Source organism: Boleophthalmus pectinirostris, unplaced genomic scaffold, assembly GCF_026225935.1.
Source record: "Boleophthalmus pectinirostris isolate CB_2022bp ecotype Guang Dong unplaced genomic scaffold, ASM2622593v1 HiC_scaffold_6, whole genome shotgun sequence".
NCBI lineage: Eukaryota > Metazoa > Chordata > Actinopteri > Gobiiformes > Gobiidae > Boleophthalmus > Boleophthalmus pectinirostris.
In genome coordinates, this window is record NW_026571447.1 from 17,041,084 (window position 1) to 17,057,513 (window position 16,430).

A 16,430-nucleotide genomic window follows, 5' to 3' on the forward strand; every position below is an offset into this window, starting at 1 on the left:
GACATAGCTAACCCGCTAGCCACTGTGTTTCACTTAGGAAATGTTCATGGAGATACTTCCGGGTCCTTCCAACTCTGTTTCCATTTGACTTCTATTGAAAAGCTGTCACCCCTCTTTCTGTAACTACTGCAGTGAGGTTCATCATTTTGGTCTTAAAATGTTTGTATTAACCCACTCTACATGATCCTGCTGTTTTTATTTCACCATTTTGTCTGTTAATAAATTCCTATTCCTAATATAACTGTAACTGCTAGCCTAGTGAGCTTCATTTGACTGGAGTCGAACACTATGGGTGCCATCACACTCCCTTAGTCCACAGTCTATGTTCTGAACTATACAGCAACAGCACTAAAACACAAAATCATGTAAATTGCTTGTTTTTTTCCAATAAGAAGTTTGAAAACCTTGCAGGCAGTCTGTGAAAGAATATTATTGCATAGCATTTTGGATACACATACTCCCAAACTAATCTCATCTACTGTTTTTATGTTTAAACTTGAGCCAAAAATGTTTCTCTCCAAGAAATACAAGCTCATGTTGAGGCTCAGGTCAAGACAGAGCCAACAAAGATGAATAATTTTTAAGGTCATAAAAAACTCATTACATAATTGCAGTACTGAATCCAGCACATAAACGATCTGAATGTTGGCCGAGACATGAGTTCATCACTGACAATCTCCAAAACAAACTCCATATTAAATTGTCAGCACTTAAACCACCTATTCACTTCTTCATGTGCTTCTCTGTGCTTTTCTGTGCTTTCACTTTAGCTCCTCATTGCTAATTAGCGCCCATGCTACTGTTAACGTGTTGGCATGTGTGTGTGTCGTTGGCATCTTTGCTCTCAGCACCTCCGTACAACAACATCCACAAACTGCAAATGGTCAAAGATCAACAAAGAAGGCAAATAGAGATGAAAAAGCGCTGCATTGTCTGTTTCGTAAAATGTGGTTGGTTGGGCCTTCTACAGCTTTTATGACCAGCTGTGGACGTAAAAAGACTGGAGGAAGATGTGGTTAGATTGAGGAATTTTCACTCTAAAAAGCTGCCTGAGTTGTAACTTTTTAATGACTTTTCAATAATTTATTTTACCATGCAAGGGAAAGGGAGTGATCAGTAATAGTTACGGAGACGGACTTAAGACTTAGACAAAGTTTAGTGATCCTCAAGGGAAATTATTTGGATAACTATGTGGATCTGCATTGCATTTCTTTTTTTGGTCTTGGTGTTGGTGGTATATATGAAAGACTGCTAGACATTATGTATAACTCAGTTTTAGTTTATGCAAAATTGGTTCAAGTCTTTAGATAAAGCTCAAAACTTCCAGAATTCATTGATTTGAACATGCCCATCTCAATGATCACAGATAAGTAAACTGTGTGAGTAAACTAATCTTACATAAGTAAACAAATCTTTGTTCATGCAGCAAGCTATAACAGTGTAGTTATTATAAAGTGTTTCCTTGTGTTTTTACCTGCATGTTTCATTAATAAAATGCACTACAGCTTCCTCCTTCTTGGTCACTCCCTGCTGTGTAGCTTGTAGCCATACATTATATTTATGGTCTTTACCTCAACAGTTCACACATTCAGTAAAGCTACATGATGCTATTTATGAATACAAAGAATGACTTTATGTACAGCTTTGACAACTACACAACCAAGCTGTGTAACCTTCATTTAATAATTATTAAAAGCGTTAGTTTTCAATATGTCGTAAATGAAGGAAATAACAAGAATTCTATGTATTCATAAATAGCATCATGTCGCTTTACTGAATGTGTGAAGTGTTGAGGCTAAGACCATAAATATAATGTATGACTACAAACTACACAGCAGGCAGCGACCAAGAAGGAGGAAGCTGTAGTGCATTTTATTAATGAAAGAGGCAGGTAAAAATAAGGAAACACTTTATAATAACGACACTGTTGAAGTCTTAAAGAACACATATTGTGCTATATAGTTTTAATCTACAACACTCGTGAATCCGTGTATCATTCGTTTTTCAAAATAAAAAAAAAAAAAAAAAGCATTTTTCTTCATTATTTGTCTCCAAAACTAAAATGAAAAAAAAAAAAAAAAAAAACAGATAATGATTTGTTTTTTCAGTTTCGATTTTGTGTTTAAATAAATAATGGACAAAACTGATCCCAGGACTAAACAGGACTAGACCAGGACTAAACCAGGTCTAAACCAGAACTGAACCAGGACTATACCAGGTTTAAACCAGGACTAAACCAGTTATTCATTTAAACACAAAATCGAAAACTGAAAAAAACTGATCATTACCTGTTTTTTTCATTTTGGTTTTGGAGACAAATAATGAAGAAAATAGTTGTTTTTTCGTTTTCTTATTTTTGGTTTTATTTTGAAAAACGAATGAACTAATGATGCACAGATTCTCATGGATCATTAAGTTTGCACATTTTAAATTTCAATATTTATTTATTTAAGCAACTCAATCAAACAAACAAGTCTGCAGGCTTTCACATTAGAAAACTGCGGTGCCCAATGAGAGCTGACGTCACCGTAAATGTCATCACAACAAAGAGTTGGCAACTCTGATGGATAGCTGCAAATCACGCTACAGAGTATCAGATTTTTTAATTTGTACTGAAATGACTATGCTGCTGAATCCTGCATGCATCACAGACAAAGAATAGGTTTGCTTTAATACTGCATGAACAAAGACTGAATTCATGAACAAATAATTTATTAAGAATGATTCATGCTTAAAACCCTAGCTCCAATCCTCTAATTAATTAAAGCTCTAATTAAAATATAGTTATTATAAAGTGATACCAAAATTAACAACATAATATACACACTAAAAGACAACCAATATTTGCAAAAACACAGCAGGTCACTCATAGACCTACATCCACCCCTTAAACCATTGCAGCCACTTTGAATCCAGAGAAATCAGTCTGAGCTGCCAATACGTCACTGTCCATTTTCTTGTTTTGATATGAGTCACATTGGCTTTTAGATATTATTTTTTAGCATCTCGCTCCTCTCTTTCGCAAAGAAAAATGACACTATTACTGGCAGGCTAAAGATATTTCCCTCTTGTTATCTCCATGGCCTCTCCCTGTGCTGCTGACAGCTTATTTGTATCTGCAGTGTTCCTCCCTTTGAGCCCAGATCCCCTCTCTCCTCGCTCCTCTCCTCTCTCCTACCGCCTTTCCTACCTCCTTACCTTCGCCTAATAACCTAACTATGCTCCAGGTGTCTCCTTGTCTTGACAGCTCACCGTATTGTCACGTTTTCAGTTTTTTCTCTTCTCTTTCTGTCTGCCTGTTCTTTTTAATGCTTTTCTCTCAGATCAAGGTTGCTAGCAGGAATGCAGCTGAAGTCTAGACATGCTACAGGTGCAGGAGGCATACTGCTGCTGGTTGTTGGGATTGTGTCCAAAAAACATCAGTGGTTTACCTGAATACTGAAAAGATTTAATTAGAGTGCTCTAGCTGCCATTTTATATTGAATATAGTTAGCTAATTAGTCTGTTTTTGACTTGAGACCTAGACCAGGTTGACTATGGTGTGCTTTATGTGAAGATAATTAGTGACATTTGAGAACAGAAGGGTCCAGTAAGTTCAATATTCCAAAAGGTCATCCAAGTTTAATTTGGAATCAGTTTTACAATCAATTCTGGGTCAACAAATGATTGAATTTTGCAATTGTTTGTTTTTTGCCAGCTACATTGTGTAAAGCAAAATTTAAAAAATGAAAAACTATACCCAGACATTTCATATTTTATCAAATTGATAAAATTGGTATTGAAATTAAATACCTGAAGCAAGAAAAAAACTATAAATAGGAAGAACCTTTCCTCAATAGTTTTATACAGTTTTGATTTATATCAGGAAGGCAATATTAAAGAAAGTAATTGTTTTGTGTTGACAACTTTCTATTGTCTAAAAAACTTTTTAAATTATTCTGTAGTTTCCTTGGTATCAAAATTGAGTTTTAAACTTTAGTTTCCTGACAACTAGAATGACAACTAGGCAATGTTTGAACTAAAACAGTCCAAAATCAAAAGTCCAATCCTCCAGTGCAGTGAGGAATGGAGAGTTGATGGACAGATGTCAATAAAGCTGTCCTCTGTGAGGGACCTGACGAGTCCAGCAAAGTTCTCAATTCACTGCTCAAGTCAGACATTCCCCTATAGGTGTGTGACTGGTGTAGTCTAACTGAAAGGAAAAGATCACAGCCCTTGATATAAGGTTCGAGCTGAGGCATCTGGTACATATTGGTGTAAATCAGCATTGGTTGCCGTGGTGCTGGTGTTTCTCTGCTCTGTGTCCAGGTCTATGAGGCAAAAGGCAGCTACGGAATCTTGAATAGACTGCATATAAGAAGGACGTTTAAAGCTTATGTTCTGTTTAGTCATTGCTTTTTACATAGCTTTTGTACATTCTAATTCGTTTTTAGATCAATGGTCTGTTTTTCTTAAACCTGATCTTAAAGCACTCATTTTTACACGATAATGTCCTCACTCAAATTTCAGTCGATAATGTGATTTTCGTGAATTCTGGCACAACTCCTATACCTACATTACTTTAATAAACAGTTTAATTCCAGTGCTCTTCTTTCTACTCTCACAAGACTCACGAGATACTATAAACAAAAACACAATATGCGCTGTCTCATTGCTCCTTATCTAACAGGGCTTTTATCAGCCTCCTTAAAGAGATAGGCACAAACAGCACTTTTCAGTGTTGACAATAGACGATAAAGCCCTGATGGGGAGACAGGTATAGTGGGAAACAGCAGATGGAGGTCGTCACTTCAACAACTGTCTGCGGGCGAGGGGGGCCAGAGTGCACTAGAACATCTGTGAGAGAGTTACAACAATGCACTTAATGTGAAGATAACAAGATCAGTGACCAAGCTTACTGTGGTTATGTGCTCATAAGAAGAGGAAGCATCCTATTTGGAGGACATTATCAAATATATGTGAATGTTGTGAAAATTACATTTGTTTGGATGTACGCCAGTCATCTGATTATTATCTGATTTCTGGAGCTGTTAGTTGTTTAAAAGGCCCATATTTTGCTTTTTTTCTGATGTTATAATCTTGTTTCCTCATCACAAACATACCTATTTAACACAAAAACTCAGCATATTTTCTTCTATTCTTCTCTCTTCTCTCAAATTCACGTTGTGATGTCATATGGTAATACACAAAATGCTGCACTCTGGTTTTACACTCCATACACCTTTGGTAATATCATTTGGATGATTTCAGCCCTGGAATTGACAATCTATACTGAACAAACGGTAAAAAGTATCTGTAAACTTGAAAACTACTGCTTCATGACATCACAAGGTGGAACAGAGCATTTTGAGCTTTGGAGATGTAGACAGACAGGGTTAATCAAACATGTGTGAATGAAACAAAACACAACTCCAGATATGTTTTTGCATTATAACATAACGCCAAGCTCACAACAGTGAAGTTTTATTCAATTTTTGATGTGAACATAAACACACACCAGTATTCCAGTTTATCAGATTTGACTACAGATGTACATTTTTCCACAGAGTCAAAAAATGACTTCAAAATACATTTATTTTTTAGTCATATTCAAATTACAACTCAAATCTCCATGGAAATTTGTGATTGTGATTGAACTGTCTCTGCAGAGTCCAACAGTAATTTCAGTTCAATTTTTCCCATTATTATGCTTTTCAAACACATTTTAAGATACTTGTACCATAACCTCCACTGCTACTTACTGTATCAACACTACATAAGTGAGTGCAGTGACTTTACTGCTCTCTTCTAAAGACTGCTTGTAGTGTATAACAATCATCCATAACATCATGCTATCATTGTCATTGCAAATAGCATTAACATGTAAGCTTTATATGAACCATTTAACTCTGAGTACCACTTGGACTGAAGGCAGACCTGGATTTGAGCAGCACACTCAAATGAGCCTCTCTCCTCACATTCAAACAGCACGATTCATTAAGAGCCCACATGGTGTAAGTGACATAATAATTACTGCCGGGCTGTGACCTTTGCAGCAGTATTGTTAAATTCTCATTTGATGAAGATACAAAGAGAAGATGTCTGTGTGGATAACAATAGACAATGTGAATGTATAGGCTTAGGGTATATAGAGAAGGGGTAGTGCTCATTCACTTTTACACATTTATTTGCTTAATGGTTTTGATAAATTGTACATGTGTGGTAGTTTTCTGACACCACTTTTTCTTGTACATAATATATTGTTTTGAAGCAACAGTACTCCTAATTAAGTGGACTGGATTCAGTTTTGTTTATTCTTCCCACTGTAAGTCTATAAGTGACAAAAAGTGACAAGAATTATTTATTGCACCTTACTATTAGATATGATTTACATATTTATTTATTTTCATTTTTTTAATGATAAAGCAAATTACATTAATACTACTACTTCTGCTACTGCAACTACTACAGCTGTTTATCCTCCCCTTGAGAATGATTTTATGTAATATAATTGAATGCATATAATGGATAGCATAAATGTGAGCTTGATGTACTTGTAAGCAATATATGTAAGAATATGTACTGGTATGTCAAATCTGAAATATAAATCTAATGCAGTCCATTTACAATGAGTGGTATTCACAAAGTAGTTCTTATAAAATCATATATTATAATGCTGAGACACTCATCATTGGTATGCTATACAGTGTTTGGGGAAATGGAGTTAGAGAGCAGAGGCCTATATACAGTGATTTAATTAGCTGAATGCTCTTTATGAACTCACTGTGGAGAACATACATGGGAGAAGCATATAGCTGTGTGCACAGATGTGTAAGAGCAGAGCAGGGTCTGTGAGGCCAGGACTCTTGGCTGCACCATCTGTGTTTGGAGTGCAAAAGCTGCTACTCCCACCATGCAGTATAATGCCGCAATTTAAAAAGTTACAAATACACAAGTGTGGCAATAGAGTACTACATTACTATCTATTTAAGAGGTTTTAGTAGGACTATTCAAAACATACGATATATTTTTTTAATAGTTATTTGCTGTGGTCCTATTTTTTCATTATTCTGAAACCTATGAATAAAGTTAAACACAAGTACACAAGTAGAAAATACTGTATCTTTAGATGTTACAATATATTTACTAGGGGTGTGCAAAAATATTGAAATATCCATATATCGTATTGTTTAATGTGATGATACAGTATTGAAATCATGAGCTGCTGTATAGCTATATCACCAACAGTATTTTTTACTAAATTATTTAGTTACACCGTTACAGTTTTGTTGCTTGTTTAGATGAAGTACATTTGACATTTTCACTGTTTTGATGAGTGAAATGTCTGTGTTTCATATTAACTTTGTACAAGAAGTGGTTTAACAAAGACTTTTAGTGTCACAGCCATGATTTAGCCTTTATTTTTTATTGAACTGTATTGAATCGTTTTGAAAAATATAGCATCGAATCGAAAGCTCATTGTATCGAGATATGTATCGTATCATGGCCTATGTATCCAGGTATGTATCGTATCAGCAACTTCTTAATGATACCCAGCCCTAATATTTACTAGTGCTGTCATGCGATTAAAAAAATTTAGAGATTAATTAATTATGATCTGTAATTAATTAATCTAATTAATCTCATTTTAATCTCACCTAAAAATTGCTGAGAAAAGCCTTCAATTTGAGGTATTTTCATTTAAATTCATTATTACATTATTGTGGCAGATCAAAAGACTGATATAGAACAAAAAAAGTGACTTTATAAAGTCATTTATTGTTCAACAAATCTCTTCAATTTGGCTGTTGAGCCCAAGTCTCCATGAATAAGAAACTGTTTGCTGTAAAGTAGTAAAGATGAGGAAATCTGAACATAATAACTTTTGTCCACTTAAAGACAATAAAAAGTCCAGTCTTTCCTTAACCATGTTAAAAATATTATTGATAGAGAAATGCTTTATATATGAGATCACTGGTTTAGTCCTGGTTTTAGTCCTGGTTTAGACCTGCTTTAGTCCTAGTTTAGTCCTAGTTTAGTCCTGGAAAGGGTTTAGTCCTGGTTTTAGTCCTGGTGTTAGTTCTGGTTTAGTCCTGGTTTAGTCCTGGTTTAGTCCTGGTTTAGTCCTGGTTTAGTCCTGGTTTAGACCTGGTTTAGACCTGGTTTTAGTTCTGGTTTAGTTCTGGTTTAGTCCTGGACTGGGTTAGTCCTGGTTTTAGTCTTGGTGTTAGTTCTGGTTTAGAGGCGCACAGGAGGAAGCGCGGTTTACGCAGCGTAGCGAGAAAACACGATCCACACGCGGCTCACGGCAGCACGTCGGTGTCCACGCAGTGTCTACGGAAGGAAACGTGGTCCGCGCGTTCTCAGGTTAATGACGATGATGAAGGTGTGTGTTTGTGTGCGTGTCCCCTCATGTGGCAGGTCACTATAGGACAGTAGTGCAGACATCATGAGCCTATGCAGGTTGTTTTCACCAGTGACATTTAAGTTGTAGGCGATATTATATTTGTTATTTTCTTTTATATTTCACGTCGGGAGAATAATTTCCAAAACACGAATGTGTTTTTACCTGTGCACTGCTGCCTCTGTTCTACTGGCTCTTCGACCTCGTCCATTGTGCGACTGACGCCGCCAATGTGACGTTTGCATCGCTCTTACTGCGCGCGTTTTGTGTGGGTTTCCGACAATGAGTGGAATTACCGAAATAAAAAAATTTTATAAATGTGTTTTGTGTGTGTGTGTGTGTGTGTGCTGTTGTCCCAACAACACATAAAAACAGGTTTTATAATAAAGCAACTCACATACAGAAACAGTAAAGTTAGAGATTAAAAATGAGATTAACGCGATTAAAAAACATAACGCGCTAAATATGTCTGTAATTAATTAATCGCAATTAACGCGATAATTTGACACCCCTAATATTTACACTATCAGTTATGGCTCTTACATCTTATGTTACATTTAAAATGCATCTTAAATGAATAATAAAAGATACCACACGTGTGACTTGGCAGCAAGAAGGTTCTAGCCTTGCTTATTACAGTTACTTGCACTGTCTGCTAGCTTTGCCATCTGAGTTAAAAGGCCCCATTTACAACTGATCCAATATTACTGTAAGCTTAGATCAGTGAATAGTAGATAATTGCACCTTAGTGGTAATTATATAAATATATTTTTGAAGGTTTCAAAGGCACACTCTGCAAGATAGAAGCCAAAATATCTTCTACATTGTCCAAATTACAACCTTTGAATTTTTTTTTGCTGTGGGCCACTCAAAAATGTTCTGTTCACCTGTTTCTAAATAAGTATCCATAAGACTAGAACTGAACTTTTAAATATAAGAGTATTGGCCATTAGCACGTGCCTAAGTCTCTCTGGGAAACCGTGTCTCCTGGAGCACTATCCTTATTATGTCTCTTTGATGAAACTGCAGCTCCAGCAGCCACTGTGTGACTGAGTGAGAGTTTAGCTGCTGATAATTGAAGCTAGCACAGACAGAGACCTGCTGACCTCATACATTTCAAATATAATCCAACCTTTTAATAGCTCCATTAGACCGGTATATGCTACGGGCTCATTCAAACACAGGATCATCTGTGGAGCTTTTATCAGACTGGAGAGAAGATAAATAAGATAGTTTAGATACACTTAAAAGTAGGTTGTATATAGTTTGTACAAGATTCAAGATTGAAGATTAGAAAAAAAAGTATAATATAAAATATATCACAATCCAGAAATTTGCTTTTAGCTTCTGCTGAGATTTAAAGCTCCACAGTGCCTCTTTAATCTAAACGTGTTCCCAACTCCCTGAGAACTATTTCTGCAAAGTGCGTTAAAAAAGTTTGAAGTTTTGACTTCTAAATATGTAGCTTTATGCGATGTTTAGTTTTATTTAGTTAATAACACATTCGCTCTAATTAGTCAAGATAAATATTTTAGCCTTGACACAAAATGCATATAAAAGACACACAAAAGTCCATCAGTTCATAAGTTAGGATAACTATTAAGGTGCAGGTGTTGGTTACGTCGGTCATGGAAAAAGTCGATGTTTGTACACTGAGCTGTGAAGCAGTGATACAGAGGCCTCTCTGCATTTTGAGACTAAACTATTCCTCTGGATTCATTGTTTAGAACTATCTTAATAGCTAGGGCGAAATCCACTGACCCCACAAGTTAGCTGGTGTTATTCCACTGTGAATAGGCAGAGCACTTTGAGTGTCTTGAAGGTGGAAAATGCTATATAGAAATGTGACCATTTATATTTAAATTTTCTTTTATGTTTAGCCCCAGTTCAGGTCCCACAGCAAAGCCTCAAGCCAAATCTTTTCTTGGGTATTTCTTGGTGTAAAAATAAGAACCACTGATCTAGATGCAAATTGACTTTCAGAAAATATCTGAATTCCTACAACTCAAAAATGCAGTCTTAAAAAAAAGTGTATACCGTACTAAATAAATGTGTGTGTGTTGTTAAGTCCATATTTTCTTATTCATGTTGCATAAAGAATATCTTAACCTTAACCGTGTATTGTTGTTTCCTTTTATTTGACATTTGTTCAAGTATGAAGGCAACCGAACCAAGAAAATTCTCTATATCATGCATTTTCTAAACAACTGAATCATATTTAAGTTATCCATTATTGCTCGCATATATTAATTAATATTTATATAATATAAAATAATAATTTGAATTTGTGCATTTGGCCCATCTTTTAAAGCTCCTGGTGACTGTTGGCCTGTTACCAGCTGAAGGAGGAGGACAAGGGCGAGGGAAGATAAAAGACGCACAGACAATGCCCCAACAGAAAGAGCTGATTATCTTTCTCCCTCACTCTCTCCCTCCTTCACTCCCTCCATCTCCATGTGTTTTACTGTGACTTTAGAGGATGATGACAGCACAGGAAAGATGAACCTAGGGCCCTCACAACTGCCTCACAGCACTCAACTTAAAGAGCATCCATCTAAAACATCAGTTCTATTTTTCTAAAGGAAAACAGAAATGTTTTCAAATGTATAATATATTTTTAATATTGTAAAGATGCTTAGTTATTTTGCACAACCAAATTATTATTTATTGTCCTGTGAATGTGACTTTTTCAGTATCGGTACTTGCTCAGACGAGTATGTAATTTTAATAACAGTTTTAGTTTCCATTAATATCTGATTTTTGATACTTTTGATTGCATTGTATGATATAAAAAAGGAAAACTATAAAAATATGTATTCAGGATGCTGTGATATTGACTATGTTTCTGTAGTCTTGTGTCCTTACTACACAGAGCTGGATCAGTGAAGAGGGTTGTATTGTTTCAGCTGTGCTTCAGGAAACTCTGCTCTGAGGAGCTGCAGGCTGCACTGACACTCGATTACATCAGCCTCACTGCAGAGAGATGTGTCCAGCACAAGGGCACAACAATACCTGCTTTTAATATGGAGATCGTATGGGATTTAAATTATTTTGTATTTTATTTTATTTTTTTCACAATTTTTCTTTGCTGTTAATAATAAATGTAACACAAGTCATTTTCAGTATTGCCATCTGATTTGGATAAATATGGGATTTTAGGTTGGACTTGTAAAACAAATCCATATCAGGTGAAATGCAGTGAATTATATGATAAACTGGAGGATGTAGTTGATCATGTAAATCTATGTACCACTGTAGCCCAGAGGCAAGAGCCACAGGCCGCACATGATTGCAAAGTGCTAAAAGGAATCAATAAGCCCCAAGCACACTCAGTAAGGATGTATCCTACTACTTCTAGTACTATTACTACTATGGATGTAACAGTAACTGAAATATTGTGATATCATGTCATTAAAAGTCTCACAATAATATAATAGGCTGTCACAATATATCGAATCACAAGTTCTTTTGCTTAAATGCATGTTTTATAGTAGCAACAGCTTATAAACATTTGGAACTACATATCCCATGATTCATTTCAGTGCAAACAACATGAAGAGATGTGTTTTTTACTTAAATTCTTGGGATTATGACAGTAATAATTCACACTAAAATCTTGTCAAGGTATTTCAAAAGCAAAAAAAAGTGTCCCATTTACAATTATACTAGCCTATTCAAAATATTGCAATAAATATTGTACCATGAGACGCATATCGTGAGATTTGGATATTGTTACATCACTAACTACTACTACTACCTTAGCTATATTTTCAACAACTCCCACCACTACAAACTCTTCGACAACTACACTAGCACTAACAAACTACAGAATATCAATCTAAACCTACTATTTCTACAACTTAATACCAACTTACTATGACTATCTACCTCTTAAAAACCTGTATTCAACCTAATACTATACATAATTAATAATATTACTAATATTATACATTTTATTGCCATGTTTATTTTGCTAATATATGTTCAGTCTCTAAGTAAATAATGCATTTTCCTTGACGCAAACTCAACATAAAATAAAAATTGTGTAATGTAATAGGATATAAAACAAATCGAGGTGTTTTAGCTTGTGTGCCTACAGATCAGGATGTGTAAAGTTTGTATGGTCTAATGGTTGTGGTGGAAAGGAAACTGGACCCTGGTTTTCCTGTGGGGAATATGAGCTCTCCTGTTCACTCCTCACTCAGCACATTTCCACTCACTGCATTTGGGATCCGCTTACACACTCCCAAATCTGACATGGATTCATTCTGCTGGAGAGACCTGCCCTTGACAAGAAGGTTAAATGTACTATCAGAATGCTCCAAACATAGCAATATCCAGTAGAGTATCTGAAACTAAGCCAGTGAAAAAGTAAGTTAAAAATAGTAACTAAAACTGATTTTAACACATAAAAATACCAGCAAAACTGTATAGGAAACTCATGGGAAAACAAACAAAACCTTGGTTTGAAGAGAGAATCTATTAAACTAAATAAAAAAAATAGCCTTCTTTTGTAATTACACAATTCTTTTGATAAAATTTCATCTCCTGCAAGATGTTTAGCTAAACTCAAAATCTAAAATAAAAATTCGGAAGCCAGCCTTTCCCTTCAGACCAAAGTGGATCTTCAAGCTTGATAATATATTCACACTTTCATAGTTTTTTAGATGAAATTAAGGTTAAGGTGTCTTTTTTGTACCACTGGTTAAACTCAGGTCTTGTATAGTGGTGCACAAGGGCATAGGAAAAAGCTGATAGCATATATGTTTGTTTTGGATCTGCTCTGTAAATAAGCAATAACAACGCAAGCAAATCCCAGGTCAATTTCTCCGTCTAGGATTCCTCCAAGTATTCCAGTCCAATTTCAATTTACAATGGACCATAGGCCAAACTCGCTAAGTTCCCCTGACTATGAACCTATAGCTAAAGATTCTGGTAAGGTTTCTTAGGGTGCATAGCTCAGACCCACCACTATCGGATTGTGTCAGTGACACTGAACAATAAGTCAATCTCAGAGGACAAATGTGCCTATGGGGCCAATAAAGCCCACCTTAATACACAATGGAGAGCTGTAAGCAGTGGTGAGCAGAACTGTGTAACTTGTTTACCAGCAGTGTCAGTAGATCAGTACCTTTGGTTGCTAAAAGGGATAGAACTCAGGCCACAAGATTCTGCACACATCAGGGAAATGATTTTAGTTATTTTTTTCCTCCCATCTGTTTACACTTGGATTGGACATAAAAGATGTCTTGAGAAGCTGTAGTTTCAAAAAATAGTGCTACAATGACAAGATATGCAATTAAATTAATAAAAACTTATAAGGCAAAATGCGTTAACTATACTGTAGTTTATTATAAATTATGTCAAAGTCTCAGATAGTCTCATTCTTGTGTGCCTTGAGTCTCATCCCACCCCTCGTTACTAATATTGTTTATATCAAACTCAGGCCCCAGACTATACCTGAATGTCAGCTCTACACCACAATTCTGCGCCTTCTTCTAACTGCCACCATTTGAGCCAGACGAGAACTAAAGATTACTGAATGAGCCTTGAAATGTCACTCCACCAGGCCCCAATCACATCTGCACCAGTCTCCAGAGCACTTAAGGACAGAGAGCAGAGAAAGACCAGGGCTGGGCAGGTCTCAATGAGAGGTCAACAATAGACAGGCATGGAGAGTAGGGCACAGTGATTGACTGGGATTTTTATTTTAGTTTTTTAGAAAAGGAAAATAACTTCTACTGTTCTTGCTGAGTTAAAAAAAATACTTCAATTAGCCTAATGTCTTTTTCTTTGTGCTATAATATGGACAGGGCACGCTTTAGTTGAAAGATTGAAACTTCATTATTCAGTCACAGAGCTCTACAGAAGGTTGTGCCAGAGATCACTATGACTGGCTGCAGGAGCTCAGGTTTTTTTTGTAAGCGTTCACATCATAGGAAAGTTTAGGTTTCGTCTGTTTTTAATCATAGGATTTGGCAACCCGTAGGGTGCGGCTCAAACTACTGTCTTGGATGGATAATGGCTAATCAGCCGGAGATCCAAAACAAAAAGACATGAATTAAAAATATATAAGCTTTACTGTCAGTAAAACAAAAATATGCAGATGTTTACAGTATCTGGGGATGGTTTAAGTAGCCTAAAATCTGCACATGCCCAAAACATGTGGTGAACTATCGATTCCATTGTTTCATGGAATTGAAATGTGTTCCAAAATCAAAGAAACTAGACTTCAAACTAGACTAGACTTTTCTCGAGTTGGAGCCAGCTAAGACAAGTGAGCTCCATATATACTGCATGCTTAAAACGTATATAAATAAATAAATTTGCCTTTCCTTCTCATTCCACCTTTATATCGCAAGAACTTCATCGCAGAGTTTTTGAAGTAAGAAAAACATATTTTCTCCTGAGCATCTGTATGCCGTTTTCGATCAACAATTTAGCATCCCATCCTGTTCTTTCATTTCATCTGAGAATATTTGTGTTATTTCTAAACAAAAATAAAAAAAACCCATCTGATTCAATTTCCCGTTCCTCTAGAAATTCTCCATAATAAACATTGTGTACCGCCGGCAGCAGGAGCAGAGTCTCTCCTCTGTTCTGAATGCCGAGCCAATTTCACCTTGAAATGAAACGGCCTTTGTTAAAACGCTTTGTTGTGACTGAGTGCACTTCAATTTTTCTCCATTGGCAAAAGGATAAAAGGAGGCAGCGAGTTTTATGTTAGTCCCAGTGCCCTGAGCAGAAAATAGTCCCGATCAGATCACATCCAGCTCTGAAAGTGATTATTCCATGGCACTCAGCGTACTGTCCATATGGAGCCAATGGAAGGCTGTCCACATTGCAATATCCAGACAGAACACAGAACATTGTACCAGGAAGATGATAACTAATCCTGACAATTCACAATATTGTTTTGTTGCCCGCAAAAAAAGTTAATTATGTCGATCTGGGCCCACAGCCAGTATGTATAATTTGAGCAAGATGTTTTGAATAAAATGTACTTTTTGAAGACAATGTCAGTTAGTTTTTCTTTGTTTTACTTTAGGCGAGAGCAGCTAAGGAGGTCCTTTACTCAGAATCTGTAGGGTTGTTGGTTTAATTCCTGGACTCACAAAAATACAATGGCTATTGTCTATTGGCAAGGCATTCCACTTTTTGGGTAAATCAGAGTGAGATGTTATTGCTTTGCCTGAAAGCATCCACAGAATGGCATTAAACTGCATAGTTTATTTAATTACAGGTGTTTTTATGGTTCAAAAATATCTTAAAGGCCAGGATCAAGACTACACGGGTATAAAAGTCTTAAAGGTCCTATAATACCAGTAAGCACAGTTGAGCTTTAAGGCCCCATCCACGCTAGTACGTATTCGAGCCCACACTAATCCAATAGAAAATGGCACCAGAGATGGAACGATCTGGTGCTGCCAGCTCCCACGAACTCATCTGAATACGGATCTGATCTGGCACTGTGTGGATGCCTGAAAATATACTGATACGCTGACGTAGAAGCTCTAGTTGCATTCCTTATTGGACCACTCACTGTGACTTGCGCCTTCCTGATTCACTGGGTTTGTGACATTGGTCATGTGACACTATTGTGAAAAACAGCTTAAACAAACCATAGACAAATGGGGAAACAGCATAGCTAGAACTATTTGCAAGTACACAGTCCATGAAAAGACTGTTTTCACGCTTGCCATCTTCCTTGGTTCAAAATTGACTGCTGCAACTTCAGACACGGTCAGCAGAACACCCCTCTGTCACAGGAAAAACACATATATTCCACTGAGTCATGTCTTTTAGTCCGACAGAAGCTGAACCGCATCAGCGCACAAGGAGAGAGCTGTTTTTTGAGGGCTTAGTTTATGCAAATTTGCCATGCGGTTTTAAGTTTTGTTTCTGTAAAACATAAACAAATATGTGAAAAGCTGTGTAGATAGGGAAGGCTTGAAGACATAGAAACGACATATCTGGACACAAATCATTTCTGATACAGTGATATGGTGATACGGTCATTCGTTTTAGTGTAAACGTAACCTAAGCC